Genomic DNA, 27,239 nt, shown 5'->3' on the forward strand with positions numbered 1-27,239 from the left:
GAGGGAGGGGGCTCTACGAGGTTTCACAGTGAGGGAGGGAGGGGGCTCTATTGGGTTTCACAGCGAGGGAAGGAGTGGGCTCTATTGGGTTTCACAGCGAGGGAAGGAGTGGGCTCTATTGGGTTTCACAGTGAGGGAAGGAGTGGGCTCTATTGGGTTTCACAGCGAGGGAAGGAGTGGGCTCTATTGGGTTTCACAGCGAGGGAAGGAGGAGGCTCTATTGGGTTTCACAGCGAGGGAAGGAGGGGGGCTCTATTGGGTTTCACAGCGAGGGAAGGAGTGGGCTCTATTGGGGGTCACAGTGAGGGAAGGAGTGGGCTCTATTGGGTTTCACAGCGAGGGAAGGAGGGGGCTCTATTGGGTTTCACAGTGAGGGAGAGATGGGGCTCTACGAGGTTTCACAGTGAGGGAGGGAGGGGGCTCTATTGGGTTTCACAGTGAGGGAAGGAGGGGGCTCTATTGGGTTTCACAGTGAGGGAAGGAGGGGGCTCTATTGGGTTTCACAGCGAGGGAAGGAGTGGGCTCTATTGGGTTTCACAGTGAGGGAGGGAGTGGGCTCTATTGGGTTTCACAGCGAGGGAAGGAGGGGGCTCTATTGGGTTTCACAGCGAGGGAAGGAGTGGGCTCTATTGGGTTTCACAGTGAGGGAAGGAGTGGGCTCTATTGGGTTTCACAGCGAGGGAAGGAGTGGGCTCTATTGGGTTTCACAGCGAGGGAAGGAGGGAGCTCTATTGGGTTTCACAGCGAGGGAGGGAGGGGGCTCTATTGGGTTTCACAGTGAGGGAGGGAGTGGGCTCTATTGGGTTTCACAGCGAGGGAAGGAGGGGGCTCTATTGGGTTTCACAGCGAGGGAAGGAGTGGGCTCTATTGGGTTTCACAGTGAGGGAAGGAGTGGGCTCTATTGGGTTTCACAGCGAGGGAAGGAGGGGGCTCTATTGGGTTTCACAGTGAGGGAGGGAGGGGGCTCTATTGGGTTTCACAGTGAGGGAGGGAGTGGGCTCTATTGGGTTTCACAGCGAGGGAAGGAGGGGGCTCTATTGGGTTTCACAGTGAGGGAAGGAGTGGGCTCTATTGGGTTTCACAGTGAGGGAGGGAGGGGGCTCTATTGGGTTTCACAGTGAGGGAAGGAGTGGGCTCTATTTGGTTTCACAGCGAGGGAAGGAGTGGGCTCTATTGGGTTTCACAGTGAGGGAAGGAGGGGGCTCTATGGGTTTTTTTTCTTTTCAGACGACTTTCAGACATATTTTCTCACAAATGTAAATAGTCCCCAAGTCCAGAACAGACTATGGGAGGAGCACAGTACTACATAGAGTGGATATGTCCTGTCTGCATGGAGATGTCCTGTCAAAGTGGAGATGACCTGTCAAAGTGGAGATGCCTGCTGCCTGCTGTCAGTTACATGCCCCTTCTAACTGCAGTCAGTATCATACCCATGCTAACTGTTGTCAGTACCATGCCCCTCCTAACTGTTGTCAGTATCATACCCCTGCTAACTGCTGTCAGTATCATACCCCTGCTAACTGCTGTCAGTATCATACCCCTGCTAACTGCTGTCAGTATCATACCTCTGCTAACTGTTGTCAGTATCATACCCCTGCTAACTGTTGTCAGTACCATGCCCCATGCTAACTGCTGTCAGTATCATACCCCTGCTAACTGTTGTCAGTACCATGCCCCATGCTAACTGCTGTCAGTATCATACCCCTGCTAACTGTTGTCAGTATCATACCCATGCTAACTGCTGTCAGTATCATACCCCTGCTAACTGTTGTCAGTATCATACCCCTGCTAACTGTTGTCAGTATCATACCCATGCTAACTGCTGTCAGTATCATACCCCTGCTAACTGTTGTCAGTACCATGCCCCATGCTAACTGTTGTCAGTATCATACCCCTGCTAACTGTTGTCAGTATCACACCCCTGCTAACTGTTGTCAGTATCATACCCCTGCTAACTGCTGTCAGTATCATACCCCTGCTAACTGCTGTCAGTATCATACACTGGCAACTGCTGTCAGTATCATATTCCTGCTAACTGTTGTCAGTACCATGCCCCATGCTAACTGCTGTCAGTATCATACCCCTGCTAACTGTTGTCAGTATCATACCCCTGCTACTGTTGTCAGTATCATACCCATGCTAACTGTTGTCATTATCATACCCCTGCTAACTGTTGTCAGTATCATACCCCTGCTAACTGCTGTCAGTATCATACCCCTGCTAACTGTTGTCAGTACCATGCCCCATGCTAACTGCTGTCAGTATCATACCCCATGCTAACTGTTGTCAGTATCATACCCATGCTAACTGCTGTCAGTACCATACCCCTGCTAACTGTTGTCAGTACCATACCCCTGCTAACTGTTGTCAGTATCATACCCCTGCTAACTGTTGTCAGTACCATGCCCCATGCTAACTGCTGTCAGTATCATACCCCTGCTAACTGTTGTCAGTACCATGCCCCATGCTAACTGCTGTCAGTATCATACCCCTGCTAACTGTTGTCAGTATCATACCCCTGCTAACTGTTGGCAGTATCATACCCCTGCTAACTGTTGTCAGTATCATACCCCTGCTAACTGTTGTCAGTATCATACCCATGCTAACTGCTGTCAGTATCATACCCCTGCTAACTGTTGTCAGTACCATGCCCCATGCTAACTGTTGTCAGTATCATACCCCTGCTAACTGTTGTCAGTATCATACCCCTGCTAACTGTTGTCAGTATCATACCCCTACTAACTGCTGTCAGTATCATACCCCTGCTAACTGCTGTCAGTATCATACACTGGCAACTGCTGTCAGTATCATACCCCTGCTAACTGTTGTCAGTACCATGCCCCATGCTAACTGCTGTCAGTATCATACCCCTGCTAACTGTTGTCAGTATCATACCCCTGCTAACTGTTGTCAGTATCATACCCCTGCTAACTGCTGTCAGTATCATACCCCTGCTAACTGCTGTCAGTATCATACCCCTGCTAACTGTTGTCAGTATCATACCCATGCTAACTGCTGTCAGTATCATACCCCTGCTAACTGTTGTCAGTACCATGCCCCATGCTAACTGTTGTCAGTATCATACCCCTGCTAACTGTTGTCAGTATCATATTCCTGCTAACTGTTGTCAGTATCATACCCCTGCTAACTGCTGTCAGTATCATACCCCTGCTAACTGCTGTCAGTATCATACCCCTGCTAACTGCTGTCAGTATCATATTCCTGCTAACTGTTGTCAGTATCATACCCCTGCTAACTGCTGTCAGTATCATACCCCTGCTAACTGTTGTCAGTACCATACCCCTGCTAACTGTTGTCAGTATCATACCCATGCTAACTGTTGTCAGTATCATACCCCTACTAACTGTTGTCAGTATCATACCCCTGCTAACTGTTGTCAGTATCATACCCCTGCTAACTGTTGTCAGTATCATACCCCTGCTAACTGTTGTCAGTATCATACCCCTGCTAACTGCTGTCAGTATCATACCCCTGCTAACTGCTGTCAGTATCATACCCCTGCTAACTGTTGTCAGTACCATGCCCCATGCTAACTGTTGTCAGTATCATATTCCTGCTAACTGTTGTCAGTATCATACCCATGCTAACTGTTGTCAGTATCATATTCCTGCTAACTGTTGTCAGTATCATACCCCTGCTAACTGCTGTCAGTATCATACCCCTGCTAACTGTTGTCAGTACCATACCCCTGCTAACTGTTGTCAGTATCATACCCATGCTAACTGTTGTCAGTATCATACCCCTACTAACTGTTGTCAGTATCATACCCCTGCTAACTGTTGTCAGTATCATACCCCTGCTAACTGTTGTCAGTATCATACCCCTGCTAACTGTTGTCAGTATCATACCCCTGCTAACTGCTGTCAGTATCATACCCCTGCTAACTGCTGTCAGTATCATACCCCTGCTAACTGTTGTCAGTATCATACCCATGCTAACTGCTGTCAGTATCATACCCCTGCTAACTGTTGTCAGTACCATGCCCCATGCTAACTGTTGTCAGTATCATACCCCTGCTAACTTTTGTCAGTATCATATTCCTGCTAACTGTTGTCAGTATCATACCCCTGCTAACTGCTGTCAGTATCATACCCCTGCTAACTGCTGTCAGTATCATACCCCTGCTAACTGCTGTCAGTATCATATTCCTGCTAACTGTTGTCAGTATCATACCCCTGCTAACTGCTGTCAGTATCATACCCCTGCTAACTGTTGTCAGTACCATACCCCTGCTAACTGTTGTCACTATCATACCCATGCTAACTGTTGTCAGTATCATACCCCTACTAACTGTTGTCAGTATCATACCCCTGCTAACTGTTGTCAGTATCATACCCCTGCTAACTGTTGTCAGTATCATACCCCTGCTAACTGTTGTCAGTATCATATTCCTGCTAACTGCTGTCAGTATCATACCCCTGCTAACTGCTGTCAGTATCATACCCCTGCTAACTGTTGTCAGTACCATGCCCCATGCTAACTGTTGTCAGTATCATATTCCTGCTAACTGTTGTCAGTATCATACCCATGCTAACTGCTGTCAGTATCATACCCCTGCTAACTGTTGTCAGTACCATACCCCTGCTAACTGTTGTCACTATCATACCCATGCTAACTGTTGTCAGTATCATACCCCTACTAACTGTTGTCAGTATCATACCCCTGCTAACTGTTGTCAGTATCATACCCCTGCTAACTGTTGTCAGTATCATACCCCTGCTAACTGTTGTCAGTATCATATCCTGCTAACTGCTGTCAGTATCATACCCCCTGCTAACTGCTGTCAGTATCATACCCCTGCTAACTGTTGTCAGTACCATGCCCCATGCTAACTGTTGTCAGTATCATATTCCTGCTAACTGTTGTCAGTATCATACCCATGCTAACTGTTGTCAGTATCATATTCCTGCTAACTGTTGTCAGTATCATACCCATGCTAACTGTTGTCAGTATCATACCCCTGCTAACTGTTGTCAGTACCATGCCCCATGCTAACTGTTGTCAGTATCATATTCCTGCTAACTGTTGTCAGTATCATACCCATGCTAACTGTTGTCAGTATCATACCCCTGCTAACTGCTGTCAGTACCATACCCCTGCTAACTGCTGTCAGTACCATGCCCCTGCTAACTGTTGTCAGTACCATGCCCCTGCTAACTGTTGTCAGTTCCAGGCCCCAGCTAACTGATGTCAGTTTCATACTGCTGCTAACTGGTGTTAGTACCCGGGGAGTTTGTTTTACATTAAAGGGGACGTTTACCTCAAATCCAAAATTCCTCAAGTGATTCCATACGTTGAAACTAGTTAGGTGGAGTTTGCCTTCTCCACTCTCTCTCCCTGCAGTCTAAAACTGGAAAGCGTATGTTTTATTGAAAGCGTATGTCCGAATTATAAATTTATATCAAAAGTACAATCGGTTTTGAGTCAATAAATGTTTACTTTTCCTTTTCCACCAAAAATATTGCTATTATTTGATATCATTATTTTATGTGTCTGACTGCAACAGCAGTGGAGATGGGTAACAACTGCGCATGTGCACTCTAGTGGGGCAACTCAGTGACGTACATGCCCTTATTTGAAGCTTGACATCACAGATGTGAGTTTTATGGGTGGGGGGAGAAGGAGCTGGCGCAAAAGTAGAAAGACTTATCACAGGTAGCCTAAAGTTAGTTCTGAAAAGTGGAAAACCGACGAGATGTCAGCAAGAGCAAGCTGGTGTTTGTTCAAATCAAATCAAATTTTATTGGCCACATGCGCCGAATACAACAGGTGCAGACATTGCAGTGAAATGATTACTTACAGCCCTTAACCAACAGTGCATTTATTTTAATAAAAAAGTAAAATAAAACAACAACAAAAAAGTGTTGAGAAAAAAAGAGCAGAAGTAAAATAAAATAACAGTAGGGAGGCTATATATACAGGGGGATGCCGGTGCAGAGTCAATGTGCGGGGGCACCGGCTAGTTGAGGTAGTTGAAGTAATATGTACATGTGGGTAGAGTTAAAGTGACTATGCATAAATAATTAACAGAGTAGCAGCAGCATAAAAAGATGGGGTGGGGGGTGGGGGTGGGGGGGCAGTGCAAATAGTCCGCGTAGCCATGATTAGCTGTTCAGGAGTCTTATGGCTTGGGGGTAGAAGCTGTTGAGAAGTCTTTTGGACCTAGACTTGGCACTCCAGTACCGCTTGCCGTGCGGTAGCAGAGAGAACAGTCTATGACTAGGGTGGCTGGAGTCTTTGACAATTTTGAGGGCCTTCCTCTGACACCGCCTGGTATAGAGGTCCTGGCCCCAGTGATGTACTGGGCCGTACGCACTACCCTCTGTAGTGCCTTGCGGTCGGAGGCCAAGCAGTTGCCATACCAGGCGGTGATGCAACCAGTCAGGATGCTCTCGATGGTGCAGCTGTATAATTTTTTGAGGATCTGAAGACCCATGCCAAATCTTTTCAGTCTCCTGAGGGGGAATAGGCTTTGTCATGCCCTCTTCACGACTGTCTTGGTGTGTTTGGACCATGATAGTTTGTTGGTGATGTGGACACCAAGGAACTTGAAGCTCTCAACCTGTTCCACTACAGCCCCGTCGATGAGAATGGGGGCGTGCTCAATTCTCTTTTTTTTCCTGTAGCCCACAATCATCTCCTTTGTCTTGGTCACGTTGAGGGAGAGGTTGTTATCCTGGCACCACACGGCCAGGTCGCTGACCTCCTCCCTATAGGCTGTCTCATCGTTTTCTGTGATCAGGCCTACCACTGTTGCGTCGTCTGCAAACTTAATGATGGTGTTGGAGTCGTGCTTGGCCATGCAGTCATGGGTGAACAGGGAGTACAGGAGGGGACTGAGCACGCACCCCTGAAGGGCCCCCGTGATGAGGATCAGTGTGGCAGATGTGTTGTTTCCTACCCTTACCACCTGGGGGCGGCCCGTCAGGAAGTCCAGGATCCAGTTGCAGAGGGAGGTGTTTAGTCCCAGGATCCTTAGCTTAGTGATGAGCTTTGAGGGCACTATGGTGTTGAACGCTGAGCTGTAGTCAATGAATAGCATTCTCACGTAGGTGTTCCTCTTGTCCAGGTGGGAAAGGGCAGTGTGGAGTGCAATAGAGATTGCATCATCTGTGGATCTGTTGGGGCGGTATGCAAATTGGAGTGGGGTCTAGGGTTTCTGGGATAATGGTGTTGATGTGAGCCGTGACCAGCCTTTCAAAGCACTTCATGGCTACAGACGTCAGTGCTACGGGTCGGTAGTCATTTAGGCAGGTTATCTTAGTGTCCTTGGGCACTGGGACTATGGTGGTCTGCTTGAAACATGTTGGTATTACAGACTCAGTGAGGGACATGTTGAAAATGTCGGTCACTTCTAGAGGGATGAAGGAACAACAACGTCACTGTTTTCGCTTGAAAGTTACGGACAGATGCAGAAGATTGCTAGTAGCTATAAAATAAAAAAAACTGTCAATACAATGTAAACACTCCTACAGCCAATCTATGTGTGTGTAGTAAGCACTTAATGGACAACGACTTGTAAAGTGAAATAAAATCAGACTTAAAGACACAGCTGTTCCTTCTACTGAAAGACTTAAAGACACAGCTGTTCCTTCTACTGAAAGACTTAAAGACACAGCTGTTCCTGCTACAGAAAGACTTAAAGACACAGCTGTTCCTTCTACTGAAAGACTTAAAGACACAGCTGTTCCTTCTGCTGAAAGACTTAAAGACACAGCTGTTCCTTCTACTGAAAGACTTAAAGACACAGCTGTTCCTTCTACTGAAAGACTTAAAGACACAGCTGTTCCTTCTACTGAAAGACTTAAAGACACAGCTGTTCCTGCTACAGAAAGACTTAAAGACACAGCTGTTCCTTCTACTGAAAGACTTAAAGACACAGCTGTTCCTTCTGCTGAAAGACTTAAAGACACAGCTGTTCCTTCTACTGAAAGACTTAAAGACACAGCTGTTCCTTCTACTGAAAGACTTAAAGACACAGCTGTTCCTTCTACTGAAAGACGTAAAGACACAGCTGTTCCTTCTGCTGAAAGACTTAAAGACACAGCTGTTCCTTCTACTGAAAGACTTAAAGACACAGCTGTTCCTTCTGCTGAAAGACTTAAAGACACAGCTGTTCCTTCTACTGAAAGACTTAAAGACACAGCTGTTCCTTCTACTGAAAGACTTAAAGACACAGCTGTTCCTTCTACTGAAAGACTTAAAGACACAGCTGTTCCTTCTACTGAAAGACTTAAAGACACAGCTGTTCCTTCTACTGAAAGACTTAAAGACACAGCTGTTCCTTCTGCTGAAAGACTTAAAGACACAGCTGTTCCTTCTACTGAAAGACTTAAAGACACAGCTGTTCCTTCTACTGAAACTTAAAGACAAGCTGTTTCTTCTTGAAAGACACAGCTGTTCCTTCTACTGAAAGACTTAAAGACACAGCTGTTCCTTCTACTGAAAGACTTAAAGACACAGCTGTTCCTTCTACTGAAAGACTTAAAGACACAGCTGTTCCTTCTACTGAAAGACTTAAAGACAAAGCTGTTCCTTCTACTGAGACTTAAAGACACAGCTGTTCCTTCTGCTGAAAGACTTAAAGACACAGCTGTTCCTTCTACTGAAAGACTTAAAGACACAGCTGTTCCTTCTACTGAAAGACTTAAAGACACAGCTGTTCCTTCTGCTGAAATACTTAAAGACACAGCTGTTCCTTCTACTGAAAGACTTAAAGACACAGCTGTTCTTTATGCTGAAAGACTTAAAGACACAGCTGTTCTTTATGCTGAAAGACTTAAAGACACAGCTGTTCCTTCTACTGAAAGACAAAGACACAGCTGTTCCTTCTACTGAAAGACTTAAAGACACAGCTGTTCCTTCTACTGAAAGACGTAAAGACACAGCTGTTCCTTCTACTGAAAGACTTAAAGACACAGCTGTTTCTTCTACTGAAAGACTTAAAGACACAGCTGTTCCTTCTACTGAAAGACTTAAAGACACAGTTGTTCCTTCTACTGAAAGACTTAAAGACACAGCTGTTCCTTCTACTGAAAGACTTAAAGACACAGCTGTTCCTTCTACTGAAAGACTTAAAGACACAGCTGTTCCTTCTACTGAAAGACGTAAAGACACAGCTGTTCCTTCTACTGAAAGACTTAAAGACACAGCTGTTCCTTCTACTGAAAGACTTAAAGACACAGCTGTTCCTTCTACTGAAAGACTTAAAGACATAGCTGTTCCTTCTACTGAAATACTTAAAGACACAGCTGTTCCTTCTGTGTTCACATGGACTGGATCTGGAGCCCTGCCAAAACAGGAGAGGAGGATTCGAACTGAAATTATAGGGTTGACAGACATCAGTGGCATTGATGTGTTGTAGCCTACTGTCACCATCTTTTACGTCATTAACGTTAGCTACTAATTGTAGCAAGCTAGCTAACGTTACAACACTCCCATTCAAAGTAGCTAGCTACCGAGCATATGATCCTTGATTCACTCAGCCCCTCCTTGCTAACCTATCATGCCCATTTGCCAAAAACTGTAGTTCCAAGCCTGAAGGCATCCTCTGATAAACCGAAATATGTAGTGGCAGTAAACAAAACAAAGGAAACTATAATGACAGCAACAATGCCACTCGTGAGCCTGAACTCAAGAGTAAAACTCTTGAACCTCCGAACCACATTGCTGTGGAAAATTCGATCCAAGATTAAGGCTATTATTATACTGTATTAGAGGCTATTTGATGATATAATAGAAACATATTTAATACGAGCAGCTGCAGGGGAGATCCACCTCTGATTTCACTGGGAAGAACTCAAGGAAGAAATGCTTACATGTCCCTTATGTTGTGGGAGGTGATAATACAACCAATTTGTTTACTCAACAGTTCTTTCAATACATCAACAGTTCCGGAACACAATTTCCTTCTGTTAGGGTGCAGACATACCAGGTGTCAATGAAAGGCATAACATCACAGTCCAACACAGAACATATCCCTTGAGAAGTTAAAACAGCTCACCCAAAATTCTGACAACACAACATCTTTCAAAACTATTCGGGAGATCATTTTGATGATCAGTGCATATTTGTCAAACTACTAGTGGATAATCAAGCACAATACAAAAATGTCAGTTACGACACCTGTCCTCCAATATTGCAAAACACTTAAACTAAAACTGGGGGTAGCTAGCTTGCTAAGCCAAAACAAATGTACTGGACTACCGCATTTGGATTAATCACGTTCACAACCACAAAGTTACTGATCTGCAGATCATGAAGTAGCTCCCGTGTAGCTCAGTTGGTAGAGCATGGCGCTTGCAACACCAGGGTTGTGGGTTTGATTCCCACGAGGGGGGCAGTATGAAAGATGTATGCACTCACTAACTGTAAGTCGCTCTGGATAAGAGCGTCTGCTAAATGACTAAAATACAGAGGCACTTTGGAGAAGAGAAAGCATCAAACCAAGCGTCTGGAGTTATGTGGCCTAATCATTGCAGTTTGAGTTGAATCTATTGTGCTGAAGCCTAGGCATTCTAGCGGTTAGCCTGCTGTATGTTGAGATACTTGACAGTCATTGTATCATCTTACATTGTAATAGAAAGTAATTGTGTCTCCTTACATTGCAGAATAGACAGAATAAAAATGAGTTGTTGCATTTTAATTACTTTAGGAGTGGGTCTACTCGCTTTATTTCCTAATCATTATCTCCAATGTCTGATGTGTTGGATAGCCATGGTTTATTTCCATGACAACATTTCATGCTTTTAATAACTGTATAGCCGACCTGGTGTAGGCCTATTAGCATGAAATGCATGGTCCCATGAACCCCCTGGTGTAGGCCTATTAGCATGAAATACATGGTCCCATGAACCCCCTGGTGTAGGCCTATTAGCATGAAATACATGGCCCCAGGAATCCCGTGGTGTAGGCCTATTAGCATTAAATACATGGCCCCAGGAATCCTGTGGTGTAGGCCTATTAGCATTAAATACATGGCCCCAGGAATCCCGTGGTGTAGGCCTATTAGCATGAAATACATGGCCCCAGGAATCCCGTGGTGTAGGCCTATTAGCATTAAATACATGGCCCCAGGAACCCCCTGGTGTAGCCCTATTAGCATTAAATACATGGCCCCAGGAACCCCCTGGTGTAGGCCTATTAGCATGAAATACATGGCCCCAGGAACCCCCTGGTGTAGGCCTATTAGCATGAAATACATGGCCCCAGGAACCCCCTGGTGTAGGCCTATTAGCATGAAATACATGGCCCCAGGAACCCCCTGGTGTAGGCCTATTAGCATGAAATACATGGCCCCAGGAATCCCCTGGTGTAGCCCTATTAGCATTAAATACATGGCCCCAGGAACCCCCTGGTGTAGGCCTATTAGCATGAAATACATGGCCCCAGGAACCCCCTGGTGTAGGCCTATTAGCATGAAATACATGGCCCCAGGAACCCCCAGGTGTAGGCCTATTAGCATGAAATACATGGTCCCAGGAACCCCCTGGTGTAGGCCTATTAGCATGAAATACATGGCCCCAGGAACCCCCTGGTGTAGGCCTATTAGCATGAAATACATGGCCCCAGGAACCCCCAGGTGTAGGCCTATTAGCATGAAATACATGGTCCCAGGAACCCCCTGGTGTAGGCCTATTAGCATGAAATACATGGCCCCAGGAACCCCCTGGTGTAGGCCTATTAGCATGAAATACATGGCCCCAGGAACCCCCCTGGTGTAGGCCTATTAGGTTGCGTGTAGTCTGGTCTATTGTGTATTCATAACCCCACCTCCCCCCGTAGATAGTGGCCATGAGTATCCTAACAATATAATTAGTTCTGACCCCATGGCCATGAAAAATGTATTACAGATTAGAAACCTTGGTAGCCCTCCAGTAGTTTTCTTCATCAGACATGTTTGTAGGTTATTTGCTTCGTATAACTATACTGAGCAAAAATATAAACGCAACATGCGACAATTTCAACTATTTTTTACTGAGTTAAAGTTCATGTAAGGAAATCAGTCAATTGAAATAAGTGTATTAGGCCCTAATCTATGGATTTCATATGACTGGGCAGGGGCTCAGCCAAGGGTGGGCCTGGGAGGGCATAGGCCCACCCGCTGGGGAGACTGGGCCACCCACTTGGGAGCCAGGCCCAGCCAATCAGAATGAGTTTTTTTTGCCACAAAAGATCTTTATTACTTTTAATACTCCTCAGTTTCATCAGCTGTTCGGGTGGCTGGCCACAGATGATCCCGCAGTTGAAGAAGCCGGATGTGGAGGTCCTGGGCTGGCGTGGTTACACATGGTCTGCGGTTGTGAGGCCGGTTCGACGTACTGCCAAATTCTCAAAAATGACGTTGGAGGCGGCTTATGGTAGAGAAAGGAACATTCAATTCTCTGGGATATTTTATTTCAGCTCATGAAACATGGGACCAACACTTTACTTGTTGCGTTGGTATTTGTGTTCATTGTAATAACGCTAGACTACAGTCTTCACTTTCCCCCCACAAGACACACATGGTGTTCCTCATCTCCACTGTTGTTGCTGTCAGACACATAAAATAATTATATAACATAATCGCAATATTTTTAGGTGGAAAAGTACACGTTTCCTGACTCAAAACCGATAGTACTTTTGATTTAAAAAAACAGCTAACTCGCTTTCAATAAAACAAAGAATTTGTCCACATTTCACGGATTTCTCTTCGACTGACAACAGAGCAGAGCTAGCAGTGCACAATGTCACGTCACCTGTTTTTGCAGCTTTCCAGTTCTAGAACGCAGGGAGAGAGAGGTGGAGAACGCAAACTCCACCTAACTGGTTTCAATGTATAGATGTCATTATTAAATAAGACATTAACTCTGTTGAGACACATAGACTCCTAACACCTCTGAAATGGTTGGCTAACACACCTTGCGTTAGATGTATGATCCTATCAGGAACACAGCGAATGGCTGGCATAATTTTTTTTAAACGTTTTTAGTCATTTAGCAGACGCACTTATCCAGAGCGACTTACAGTTAGTGAGTGCATGCATTTTTCATACTGGCCAGCCGTGGGAATTGAACCCACAACCCTGGCGTTGCAAGCGCCATGCTCTACCAACTGAGCTACATCCCTGCCGGCCATTCCCTCCCCTACCCTGGACGACGCTGAGCCACTTAGGAGGCCCAAGGGTTGGCAGTTGGGTCAAGTTACGAAAACAATAATTTCTTATTGGAAAACTTCAGCTATAACTTCCCTGTTTCCCTTAGTTTCGGACAGTTTAAGCTACTCATTATTTTGTAATAAAAAAAATGAAGCCTAGTTAGACCTACTTTAAAAATAAAAATAAAGGATTTAGCCTAAAAATAATAGTCCAACAAACGTACGCAAATATGCAAATCGAGATTTCATGTTGCCTAGCTAGGTTTTGAATAACAAAATAATAAAATACAGACAATTAGTTAACATACCTTGACCTAAATGGAACACAAAGACCTTGAGCACAATTAGCCTGGTCCCTGGTGGTGCAGGAGTGGAGGGCTATAATCTTTGGATATAAAATATATGCATATTTCTGGTTGGTCCAACTGAAGCTCATTCAGCACCCTATAGAGGACCTGGTCCAATTCTTCTGGGAATTAACAAACAAGCGACGGGAAGTCAGTGACAAAACCAAGACAAACCTCCCAGCACGCCGGGCCACAGCCACCCAAGATTGGAGGGCTTTCCAGGGCGCTCCCCCTTTCAATAGAAGAGTTTCACACATTTCAATGGCCATTACAACTTCAAAGAATCACATTTTCATCATTGTCTGTCATCTGCCAGTTGATTTGTATAAAGGGGGCCTTTTGCATGAACGCCACACAAAAGCCGGGCGGCAGAGCTAGGCTAACTGGCTACACAGCTAACGGACTGCGCAGTTAGGCTAACTGGCTGCACAGCTAGGCTAACTGGCTACAGAGCTAACTGGCTACAGAGCTAACTGGCTGCACAGCTAAGTAGTTCCCCCCAACATTTCGACAGACGGCTAAGCTAAGCCTGCTAAATTAAAGCCTGTTATATCACTACAGCTCGTTTGACTGACACAACAAACTTTAACCCACATTAGGTTTAGACTAGATAGTGTTTAATCAGAACCACTCACATTCAGCAAACCACAAAAAAATAATTACATTAAAAATAAAAGAAGAGGAGAGAGAAAAACAGGTTGAAGAGCACTTGGTCCTTGTTTCCGGTTTCCCTATCTAATTAACCTTAACAATTCCAACTTGTCAGAGCCAAGCAGAACAGTGTACTTTCAGGAGGAGGAGATTGAGGGGGAGACAGGAGAGGTAGGGCCGATGGTTCATGACACAATAACTGACTGGAGGGACAGTGTGAGAGCGAGAGAGAGGGAGGAGACATACAAATAAAGTAGGCCGGATCTCTTTTTGGTCTAAGCAGCAGTGACAACACATCAAATATGGTAAAGGTTCTGTGTCACACAGTGGTGCTTGCCTACAGAGTAGATAGTGGACTAGGTCTAGACAGAGATGTTGTATATAGAGTACTCACACCTACTCATTCAAGGGTTTTTCTTTATTTTTACTATTTTCTACATTGTAGAATAATAGTGAAGACATCAAAACTATGAAATAACACACATGGAATCATGTAGTAACCAAAAAAGTATTAAAGAAATCAAAATATATTTAAGATTTTAGATTCCTCAAAGTAGCTACCCTTTGCCTTGATGACAGCTTTGCACACTCTGGGCATTCTCTCAACCAAATCAAATCAAATGACATTTTATTGGTCACATACACGTGTTTAGCAGATGTTATTGTGGGTGTAGCGGAATCCTTGTGCTTCTAGCTCCGACAGTGCAGTAATGTCTAACAAGCTTCACCTGGAATGATTTTCCAACAGTCTTGAAGGAGTTCCCACATTTGCTGAGCACTTGTTGGCTGCTTTTCCTTCACTCTAACGGTCCCGACTCATCCCAAACCAAGTCAATTAGGTTGAGGTCTGGTGATTGTGGAGGCCAGGTCATCTGATGCAGCACTCAATCACTCTCCTTCTTGGTCAAATAGCCCTTACACAGCCTGGAGGTGTGTTGGGTCATTGTCCTGTTGAAAAACAGATTATAGTCCCACTAAGCGCAAACCAGATGGGATGGCGTAACGTAGAAGGATTACTTTTATACTATCCCAGGGATTCCTTAAAGAGGTAGGGTTTCAAGTGTCTCCGGAAGGTGGTCAGTGACTCCGCTGTCCTGGCATCGTGAGGGAGCTTGTTCCACCATTGGAAAGCCAGAGCAGCGAACAGTTTTGACTGGGCTGAGCGAGAACTGTGCTTCCGCAGAGGTAGGGGGACCAGCAGGCCAGAGGTGGAAGAACGCAATGCCCTTGTTTGGATGTAGGGACTGATCAGAGCCTGAAGGTAAGGAGGTGCCGTTCCCCTCACAGCTCCGTAGGCAAGCACCATTGTCTTGTAGCAGATGCAAGCTTCAACTTGAAGCCAGTGAAGTGTGCGGAGGAGCGGGGTGACGTGAGAGAACTTGGGAAGGTTGAACACCAGACGGGCTGCAGCGTTCTGGATGAGTTGTAGGGGTTTAATGGCACAGGCAGGGAGCCCATCAAACAGCGAGTTGCAGTAATTCAGACGGGAGATGACAAGTGCCTGGATTAGGACCTGTGCCGCTTCCTGTGTAAGGCAGGGTCGTACTCTGCGAATGTTGTAGAGCATGAACCTACAGGATCGGGTCACCGCTTTGATGTTAGCGAAGAACGACAGGGTGTTGTCCAGGGTCACGCCAAGGTTCTTTGCACTCTGGGAGGAGGATACAACAGAGTTGTCAATCGTGATGGCGAGATCATGAAGCGGGCAGTCCTTCCCCGGGAGGAAGAGCAGCTCCATCTTGTCGAGGTTCAGCTTGAGGTGGTGATCTGACATCCACACTGATATGTCTGCCAGACATGCAGAGATGCGATTCGCCACCTGGTTATCAGAAGGGGTAAAGGAGAAGATTAATTGTGTGTCGTCTGCGTAGCAATGATATGAGAGACCATGTGAGGATATGACAGAGCCAAGTGACTTGTTGTATAGAGAGAATAGGAGAGGGCCTAGAATTGAGCCCTGGGGGACACCAGTGGTGAGAGCACGTGGTGCGGAGACAGATTCTCGCCACGCCACCTGGTAGGAGCGACCTGTCAGGTAGGACGCAATCCAAGAGTGAGCCGCGCCGGAGATGCCCAACTCGGAGAGGGTGAAAAGGAGGATCTGATGGTTCATAGTATCAAAGGCAGCGGATAGGTCTAGAAGGATAAGAGCAGAGGAGAGAGTTAGCTTTAGCAGTGCGGGGAGCCTCCGTGACACAGAGAAGAGCAGTCTCAGTTGAATGACCAGTCTTGAAACCTGACTGGTTTGGATCAAGAAGGTAATTCTGAGAGAGATAGCAGAAGAGTTGGCTAGAGACGGCACGCTCACGGGTTTTGGAGAGAAAAGAAAGAAGGGATACTGGTCTGTAGTTGTTGACATCGGAGGGATCGAGTGTAGGCGGTTGGAACCAAAAATCTCAAATTTGGACTCATCAGACCAAACGACAGATTTCCACCGGTCTAATGTCCATTGCTCGTGTTTCTTGGCCCAAGCAAGTCTCTTCTTCCTATTGGTGTCCTTTAGTAGTGGTTTCTTTGCAGCAATTCGACCATGAAGGCCTGATTCACGCAGTCTTCTCTGAACAGTTGATGTTGAGATGTGTCTGTTACTTGAACTCTGTGAAGCATTTATTTGGGCTGCAATTTCTGAGGCTGGTAACTTTAATGAACTTATCCTCTGCAGCAGAGGTAACTCTGGGTCTTCCTTTCCTGTGGTGGTCCTCATGAGAGCCAGTTTCATCATAGCGCTTCATGGTTTTTGCGACTGCAATTGAAGAAACTTTCAAAGTTCTTGAAATGTTCCAGATTGACTGACCTTCATGTCTTAAAGTAATGATGGACTGTCATTTCTCTTCGCTTATTAGAGCTGGTACCATAATATGGACTTGGTCTTTTACCAAATAGGGCTATCTTCTGTATACCACCCCTATCTTGTCACAACACAACTGATTGCCTCGAACACATTAAGAAGGTAAGAAATTCCACAAATTAACTTTTAAGAAGCCACACCTGTTAAGTAAAATGCATTCCAGGTGACTACCTCATGAAGCTGGTTGAGAGAATGCCAAGAGTGTGCAAAGCTGTCATCAAGGCAAAAAGTGGCTACTTTGAAGAATCTCAAATATAAAATATATTTTGATTTGTTTAACCCTTTTTTGGTTACTACATGATTCCATATGTGTTATTTCATAGTTTTGATGTCTTCACTATTATTCTACAATGTAGAAAATAGTACAATTCAAGAAAAACCCTGGAATGAGTGAGTGTCCAAACTTTTGACTGGTAGTGTACATAGTTGAGTGAAGACAGATCAATTGCAGATTGCATCCAAAAATGGTTCACTATTCCCTTTATAGTGCACTATATACCAGGGTCCATAGTCAACAATAGGGCACTATAAACTGGGACACACTGAACGGTTGTTCTATGGTTGGACCGGAACACTTGCCTGACAACTCATGCTGGATTTAATTTCGCTGCTCTATCGATCGCTCCATACATTCAGTCTAAAACTGCCCAACCTAGAAGTTGTTTGTGTTAGAGGTTGTTTGTGATGACGTCAAAATGAGGGGCGTTTGTACAAAACAAATTGATCAGCGGAGAAGAAATGCTAGTGGGCTTGGCTCTTGGCGATGTGTATGGTTAGTCAGGCCTACCGGGACACTGGATGGTTGTTCTATGTCCTCTTAGTGGTCGACGTGGAGAAACAAGGAAGTTAACGCCTTTTGGTCCATCCGACCCCAAAAAAATGGTGTTCATACCGGTATTTATAGTTGAGTTTAAACATCAGTTACAACTGTGGTTGGACCTCGACACACTGAGCCATCAGCGGTTGTTCTGAGGTCTCTTGGTGTCCCAAGAGTAGACAGAGAGCACTCCTCCTTGTTAGGGTTGAAACAATCTTTGCCAAAATTCCCAGGTTTTCCAGAAATCCCGGTTGGAGGATTCCGGATTTCCTGCCTATTCCTTTGTGATTTCTGGAATCTTCCAACCAGGATGCATGACCAGGGTTGCAAAGCTACCGGTAATTTACGAAAGTTACCAGAATCTTCAGTAATTTTGGTAATTAACAGAAAAGCTATGGCAATCTATGGTAACTTTGGTAATTTATACTTGAATAACTTTTAAAAAATTTATTCATAATATTATTTTATTATATCTGTGTCCATATTGTCTATGAGTTTCCAGTAGATAGACCATATGGTTCAAGAGAAAATAGCCTAATTAATGAAAAAAGTATCTAATCAACAATGGCATTATTTTCAATTAACTCTGCAACTCTTCCAACTATTGACCGTGTTCACAACTGCCACCAGTTTGACGCAAAAACATTGACAACAAATACATATTGACATAGTAAAATAAATAAGTGTGTCAAAATATATTAAGGAAATGTCGTGCTGAAACCCTCATATTAAACACCGATGGTATTCACTAAGTTGATTGTTTATATTTAGGATCATGCTTTAAAGCTTTGTCCTTCTATTTTTTATTTTAAAATATTTAATTATTGTATATATTTTACATGTGATAAGGCCACACAGAGGGCCAGAGATAATTACACACGTGTGATAATCTGAAGTACCCAAAACGGCCACTAGATGTCTTGTGAAAGATTACATCAAATCCAAAATATCTGGTAGTTTACTGGTAAACGTTGAAAGTTTCCAGTAATATATACCCTCCCTTTGCAACCACGACAAGCCGGCTCCCAGACACTTAGGTGTACGAGGGTTAGACATTAGTCCCATGGGATTAACCAACCAGATTTAGGTTTTAAAGTGTTCTACACGTTGCAGAAACCACAGCGGCACGCCGAGCCGACAAATGGGCTGTGGTACACAACACTAGCAATACTCTCTCTCTCTCTCTCCAGATGGGCTGTGGTACACAACACTAGCAATACTCTGGGCTGTGGTACACAACACTAGCAATACTCTCTCTCTCTCTCTCTCTCTCCAGATGGGCTGTGGTACACAACACTAGCAATACTCTCTCTCTCTCTCTCTCTCCAGATGGGCTGTGGTACACAACACTAGCAATACTCTCTCTCTCTCTCTCCAGATGGGCTGTGGTACACAACACTAGCAATACTCTCTCTCTCTCTCTCTCTCCAGATGGGCTGTGGTACACAACACTAGCAATACTCTCTCTCTCTCTCTCCAGATGGGCTGTGGTACACAACACTAGCCATACTCTCTCTCTCTCTCTCTCCAAATGGGCTGTGGTACACAACACTAGCAATACTCTCTCTCTCTCTCTCCAGATGGGCTGTGGTACACAACACTAGCAATACTCTCTCTCTCTCTCTCTCCAGATGGGCTGTGGTACACAACACTAGCAATACTCTCTCTCTCTCTCTCCAGATGGGCTGTGGTACACAACACTAGCAATACTCTCTCTCTCTCTCTCCAGATGGGCTGTGGTACACAACACTAGCAATACTCTCTCTCTCTCTCTCTCTCTCCAGATGGGCTGTGGTTCACAACACTAGCAATACTCTCTCTCTCTCTCTCCAGATGGGCTGTGGTACACAACACAAGCAATACTCTCTCTCTCTCTCTCCAAATGGGCTGTGGTTCACAACACTAGCAATACTCTCTCTCTCTCTCTCCAGATGGGCTGTGGTACACAACACTAGCAATACTCTCTCTCTCTCTCTCCAGATGGGCTGTGGTACACAACACTAGCAATACTCTCTCTCTCTCTCTCCAGATGGGCTGTGGTACACAACACTAGCAATACTCTCTCTCTCTCTCCAGATGGGCTGTGGTACACAACACTAGCAATACTCTCTCTCTCTCTCTCCAGATGGGCTGTGGTTCACAACACTAGCAATACTCTCTCTCTCTCTCTCTCCAAATGGGCTGTGGTACACAACACTAGCAATACTCTCTCTCTCTCTCTCCAGATGGGCTGTGGTACACAACACTAGCAATACTCTCTCTCTCTCTCTCTCCAGATGGGCTGTGGTACACAACACTAGCAATACTCTCTCTCTCTCTCTCTCCAGATGGGCTGTGGTACACAACACTAGCAATACTCTCTCTCTCTCTCTCCAGATGGGCTGTGGTACACAACACTAGCAATACTCTCTCTCTCTCTCTCTCTCCAAATGGGCTGTGGTACACAACACTAGCAATACTCTCTCTCTCTCTCTCCAAATGGGCTGTGGTACACAACACTAGCAATACTCTGGGCTGTGGTACACAACACTAGCAATACTCTCTCTCTCTCTCTCCAAATGGGCTGTGGTACACAACACTAGCAATACTCTGGGCTGTGGTACACAACACTAGCAATACTCTCTCTCTCTCTCCCTCCAGATGGGCTGTGGTACACAACACTAGCAATACTCTCTCTCTCTCTCTCTCTCTCCAGATGGGCTGTGGTACAAAACACTAGCAATACTCTCTCTCTCTCTCTCCAAATGGGCTGTGGTACACAACACTAGCAATACTCTCTCTCTCTCTCTCCAGATGGGCTGTGGTACACAATACTAGCAATACTCTCTCTCTCTCTCTCTCTCCAAATGGGCTGTGGTACACAACACTAGCAATACTCTCTCTCTCTCTCCAGATGGGCTGTGGTACACAACACTAGCAATACTCTCTCTCTCTCTCCAGATGGGCTGTGGTACACAACACTAGCAATACTCTCTCTCTCTCTCTCCAAATGGGCTGTGGTACACAACACTAGCAATACTCTCTCTCTCTCTCTCTCTCTCCAAATGGGCTGTGGTACACAACACTAGCAATACTCTCTCTCTCTCTCTCTCTCTCTCAAATGGGCTGTGGTACACAACACTAGCAATACTCTCTCTCTCTCTCTCTCCAAATGGGCTGTGGTACACAACACTAGCAATACTCTCTCTCTCTCTCTCCAAATGGGCTGTGGTACACAACACTAGCAATACTCTCTCTCTCTCTCTCCAGATGGGCTGTGGTATACAACACTAGCAATACTCTCTCTCTCTCTCTCTCCAAATGGGCTGTGGTACACAACACTAGCAATACTCTCTCCCTCTCTCTCCAAATGGGCTGTGGTACACAACACTAGCAATACTCTCTCTCTCTCTCTCTCCAGATGGGCTGTGGTACACAACACTAGCAATACTCTCTCTCTCTCTCTCCAGATGGGCTGTGGTACACAACACTAGCAATACTCTCTCTCTCTCTCTCTCCAGATGGGCTGTGGTACACAACACTAGCAATACTCTCTCTCTCTCTCTCCAGATGGGCTGTGGTACACAACACTAGCAATACTCTCTCTCTCTCTCTCCAAATGGGCTGTGGTACACAACACTAGCAATACTCTCTCTCTCTCTCTCTCCAAATGGGCTGTGGTATACAACACTAGCAATACTCTCTCTCTCTCTCTCCAGATGGGCTGTGGTACACAACACTAGCAATACTCTCTCTCTCTCTCTCTCCAAATGGGCTGTGGTACACAACACTAGCAATACTCTCTCTCTCTCTCTCCAAATGGGATGTGGTACACAACACTAGCAATACTCTCTCTCTCTCTCTCTCTCTCTCCAAATGGGCTGTGGTACACAACACTAGCAATACTCTCTCTCTCTCTCTCTCCAAATGGGCTGTGGTACACAACACTAGCAATACTCTCTCTCTCTCTCTCTCCAAATGGGCTGTGGTACACAACACTAGCAATACTCTCTCTCTCTCTCTCTCTCTCCAAATGGGCTGTGGTACACAACACTAGCAATACTCTCTCTCTCTCTCTCCAGATGGGCTGTGGTACACAACACTTGTAACGATCCCGGCTGTCTGAGTCGGGTCCTGTCTGGTGACGAGTGTTCCTGTTCGTAAGCTCCAGTTTCCCGAGGGTTCGGGAACGCTCCGGGGAGCGCTCTTGTTTTCCGCACCTGCATCCCATCAGCAATCTGCACACCTGGTCCTGATCATCACCCTTCTTAGGCTCTGGCCGAACATCCAGTTCCTGCCGGATGCGTTAGCCATGAACAGTATGTTTGTCAGCGTATCAGCCTTGAGTTCTAGCGTTAGTTTTTGTTGTTTTGCACCTTGTTGATTTGCTGTGTACTCACCTCCGTTTTGTTCTGTCTGCAGTCTCTCACCCGGAACCTTCACCCAACCTCTGCCTGATGGTCGGCGGCTGCCGAGCCATGTCTGGACCTACCACTGCACCCTCAACAACCCATCCACGCCACCCGCTCTGTCCCTGGATTATTCAGCCTCACTCGGGAGTCAATTAATAAACACTCACCTTTTTCTCTAAGTACCTTGTCCTGGTCTGCTTCTGGGTTCTGGCGTAGTAAACCGTGACAGAACGATCCGGCCAGTATGAACCCAGCGGACCTGGACTCTGTTCGCCATGCCATTACCCATCAGGAGAAGATGTTGGGCCATCATAGCACGGTACTACAGGAGATCGCGTTGTCAGTTCGAACCTTTCTACCGGTCTGACGGAGGTCCAGAACCAACGCAAGTTTCCGGTGGAGGATCCACTACCGGTTTCACCCATCTCGCCTGCCGCTCGGGAGCTGTGTCCTTCCGTGAGCCCGAGGTTCGACGCCGGATAGATATGAGGGGAGCTGGGAAGATGCCGTTCCTTCCTTATGCAGTGTGGATTAGTGTTCGATCTACAGCCCTACTCTTATGCCACAGACAAGGCTAGGATAGCCTTTGTGATTGCGTTGCTGCGTGGTCAGCGCTGGAGTGGGCTTCAGCCGTTTGGGAACGACAAGACCCCTGCATGGCTTCATACCAGGGGTTCACGGCCGAGATGAGGAAGCTCTTCGACCATTCCGTCCGAGGAGGGACGCAGCTAGGCGCCTGTTTTCGCTTCACCAAGGAACTCGCAGCGTGGCCGACTTCGTGATCGAGTTCAAGACGTTGGCTGTGGAGAGTGGGTGGAACGAGGAGTCTCTGCAAGCGGCCTTTTACCAGGGTCTGTCGGAGCAGCTCAAGGATGAGTTGATCTCCTATCCGGAGCCTAGTGACCTGGACAGCTTGGTAGCCTTGTCTATTCGGGTGGATAATCGAGTCCGAGAGCGAAGGAGGGAGAAGCAATGGGGTCCGTCCAATCGATCAGCTTCTCAGTTCCCAGTCGGGTCGGGTGGTGGACCAGAACACGTCGATCATTCTCCACCACAATGGATTAGTGGAGAGGTCCTCTCTCCCGATTCTGAACCCATGCAAGTGGGGCGGCACGGGTTAACCAAGGAGGAGCGTCAACATAGACGTCAGACCCACTGCTGCCTCTACTGTGGTAGCTCGGGACATTACATCTCCACCTGTTCCCGGCGGTCGTCAAACTGCCCGGCTCGCTAAAGTTGGGAGGACTTTTAGCGAGCCAGTTTCAACCTCTCAGTACCTCTGTCAGACCCCGTTTCCCGGCTACCCTTGTGAACAGGAATCAGAGCTTAGCGCTTAACGCTTTTATCGATTCAGGTGCCGATGGAAGCTTTCTTGATGCCGAGTTGGTGGAACAGCTGGGGCTTTCCAAGGAGCAATTGCCGGAAGCCATTGAAGCGACCACTCTGAACGGCAGTAGTCTGGCACGTATCACGATGAGGACTGAACCGGTTAAGATGCGGTTGTCGGGGAATCATTCTGAGATGATTTCATTCTTCATTCTGCCGTCTTCCCATGTTCCTCTGGTCCTTGGATACCCCTGGCTGAAGGAACACAATCCCACGTTCGATTGGGTGACGGGCAAGGTAACGAAGTTGGAGCCTTGATTGTCATGCTAACTGTCTCAAGACTGCCTGCCCCCATTCGGTTCCCAGTCAGGTGATTGAGGCTAAACCCCCAGATTTGTCCCTGGTTCCCGAGACATATCACGATTTGGGGGAAGTTTTCAGTAAGCAGAAGGCTCTGTCACTCCCTCCCCACCGACCATATGATTGTGCCATCAACCTGGTCCCTGGAGCTGTCTACCCCAAGGGAAGGTTATACAGTATCTCCCGACCTGAACGTGAGGCGTTGGAGACCTACATCAAGGAGTCCCTAGCTGCTGGTCTCGTTCGTCCCTCGTCATCACCCCTGGGGGCAGGATTCTTCTTTGTGGGTAAGAAGGATGGCTCTCTTCGACCGTGTATTGATTATCGGGGGTTGAATGACATCACGGTCAAGAACAAGTATCCCCTGCCCTTGATGAGTTCTGCCTTCGACTCCTTACAGGGTGCTACGGTGTTCACCAAGCTAGACCTACGCAATGCGTATCACCTGGTCCGGATCAGAGAGGGGGACGAGTGGTTGACGGGTTTCAATACACCGATGGGTCACTTCGAGTATCAGGTGATGCCGTTTGGACTGACCAATGCTCCAGCGGTATTCCAGAGTATGGTGAACGACGTCCTGAGAGATATGATCGGTCTCTTTGTGTTTGTTTACCTGGATGACATTCTGATCTTCTCGAAGGAACCTTCCGACCACGTCCAGCATGTCCGGCAGGTTCTGCAGCGATTGTTGGAGAATCGCCTGTTCGTGAAGGCCGAGAAGTGCGAGTTTCACGCCCACACGACATCCTTTCTCGGGTACATCATCTCCAGGGGAGAGATTAGGATGGACCAGGAGAAGGTTAGAGCGGTTCTGGAATGGGCCCAGCCCGGTGCGAGATTGCAGCTCCAGAGATTTTTGGGGTTTGCGAATTTCTACCGCAGATTCATCCGGGATTACAGCCGTGTGGCCGCTCCGTTAACTGCCTTGACTTCCAGTATCAGGACCTTCAAGTGGAATCCGGAGGCGGATCGAGCGTTTCTGGATTTGAAGAGGCGATTCACCAACGCACCGATTCTCTCTCAACCGGACACGGGCCGTCAGTTCGTCGTTGAAGTGGGCCAGCGTCTGATGTGGGAGTTGGCGCCATCCTGTCGCAGCGATGCTCCACGGACAGTAAACTCCATCCCTGCGCCTACTACTCGTCGCCTTTCGCCTGCGGAGAGGAATTACGATGTGGGTAACCGGGAGCTTCTCGCGGTGAAACTTGCCTTGGAGGAGTGGCGCCACTGGTTGGAGGGGGCGGAGCAACCGTTTATTGTCTGGACTGACCACAAGAATCTTGCTTACGTGCAATCGGCTAAACGTCTCAACTCCCCGTCAGGCCAGGTGGGCGTTGTTTTTCGGACGATTCAAGTTTGCCCTGACGTTCCGACCTGGATCTAAGAACGGCAAGGCGGACGCCTTGTCCCGGATGTTCTCCAAGACGGAGGAGAGTGGGCCCAAGACCGAGACAATTCTCCCCCGGAACTGCGTCGTGGGAGCAGTTATGTGGGAGATTGAGGAGGAGGTGCTGGCGGCCCTTCGGACTCAGCCCGGTCCCGGTAACGGTCCACCCGGTCGGTTGTTTGTGCCTGAGTCGGTTCGTCCTGCTGTCCTCAAATGGTCCCACGCCAGCAAGATGGCTTGTCACCCTGGCGTGGCTCGGACAATGGCGTTTCTTCGCAGACGTTTTTGGTGGCCTGCCATGGCCGAGGATACTCGGGGGTTTGTTGCTGCCTGTCCAGTGTGTGCGCAGAATAAGAGTACCAATCGGCCCAGCTCTGGACTACTTCACCCCCTTCCTATTCCCCGGCGACCATGGTCGCATCTGGCCCTGGACTTCGTCACTGGGTTGCCCGTTTCTGAGGGGAACACGGTCGTTCTGACTATCGTGGACAGATTCAGCAAGTTCGCCCACTTTGTGCCTATTGCCAAGCTTCCCTCTGCCTCGGAGACGTCCGAGATCCTGGTTAGGGAGGTTTTCAGGGTCCACGGTTTGCCCAGTGATATCGTTTCCGACCGTGGCCCTCAGTTTACCTCTGCTGTCTGGAAGTCCTTCTGTTTGGCCATTGGAGCTACAGTCAGTCTCACATCTGGGTTTCACCCCCAATCCAATGGTCAGGCGGAGAGAGCCAACCAGAAGATGGAATCCACGCTACGCTGTCTGGTCTCTTCCAACCCCACCTCCTGGGTCTCTCAGTTGCCTTGGGTTGAGTATGCCCACAATACTCTTCCTACATCTGCCACTGGGATGTCTCCCTTCCAGTGCCTGTATGGCTACCAACCTCCCCTGTTTCCTTCTCAGGAGAAGGAGCTCTCAGTGCCTTCTGTTCAGGCCCATATCGTCGTTGCCACCGGACCTGGCATCGGGCCAGAAAGGCACTCCTTAGAGTTTCGGACCGGTATCAGCTCCAGGCGAATCGTCGCCGGATCCCCGCTCCCACCTATACCATCGGAGATAGGGTTTGGTTGGCCACACGGGATCTTCCGTTACGGACTGAGTCTAGGAAGTTGTTACCGAAGTTCATTGGTCCGTTTGTGGTGGAGAAGGTGATCAATCCAGTGGCAGTTCGACTCAAACTACCGAGGACGCTCAGAGTCCATCCCACCTTTCATGTCTCCTGCCTCAAGCCTGTCCTCCTCAGTCCTCTGTTGCCTCCTCCGCCTCCTCCTCCTCCTCCTCGGATGATCGGAGGTGGTCCTGCCTACACGGTGCGGCGCATCATGGATTCCAGACGGCGGGGCCGGGGTTTCCAGTATCTCGTGGACTGGGAGGGGTATGGTCCTGAGGAGAGGAGTTGGATTCCGCGGCGACAGGTCCTAGACGCGGACCTCATCAGTGACTTCTACCGCCTCCATCCTGGCGCTCCGGGGAGTCCGCCCGGTGGCGTTCGTCGGAGGGGGGGTACTGTAACGATCCCGGCTGTCTGAGTCGGGTCCTGTCTGGTGACGAGTGTTCCTGTTCGTAAGCTCCAGTTTCCCGAGGGTTCGGGAACGCTCGGGGAGCGCTCTTGTTTTCCGCACCTGCATCCCATCAGCAATCTGCACACCTGGTCCTGATCATCACCCTTCTTAGGCTCTGGCCGAACATCCAGTTCCTGCCGGATCGTTAGCCATGAACAGTATGTTTGTCAGCGTATCAGCCTTGAGTTCTAGCGTTAGTTTTTGTTGTTTTGCACCTTGTTGATTTGCTGTGTACTCACCTCCGTTTTGTTCTGTCTGCAGTCTCTCACCCGGAACCTTCACCCAACCTCTGCCTGATGGTCGGCGGCTGCCGAGCCATGTCTGGACCTACCACTGCACCCTCAACAACCCATCCACGCCACCCGCTCTGTCCCTGGATTATTCAGCCTCACTCGGGAGT

General features: G+C 47.4%; 1 protein-coding gene across 1 annotated transcript in view; it reads right to left on the reverse strand.

Annotated features, from left to right (window-relative positions):
• The window catches only part of LOC123492764 (extensin-3-like), a 124,316-nt gene that overhangs the window by 49,437 nt on the left and 47,640 nt on the right, over nucleotides 1-27,239 (reverse strand). The gene's annotated exons all lie outside the window — the stretch shown is intronic.

Source organism: Coregonus clupeaformis, chromosome 16 (assembly GCF_020615455.1).
Source record: "Coregonus clupeaformis isolate EN_2021a chromosome 16, ASM2061545v1, whole genome shotgun sequence".
In the NCBI taxonomy this organism is placed as follows: domain Eukaryota; kingdom Metazoa; phylum Chordata; class Actinopteri; order Salmoniformes; family Salmonidae; genus Coregonus; species Coregonus clupeaformis.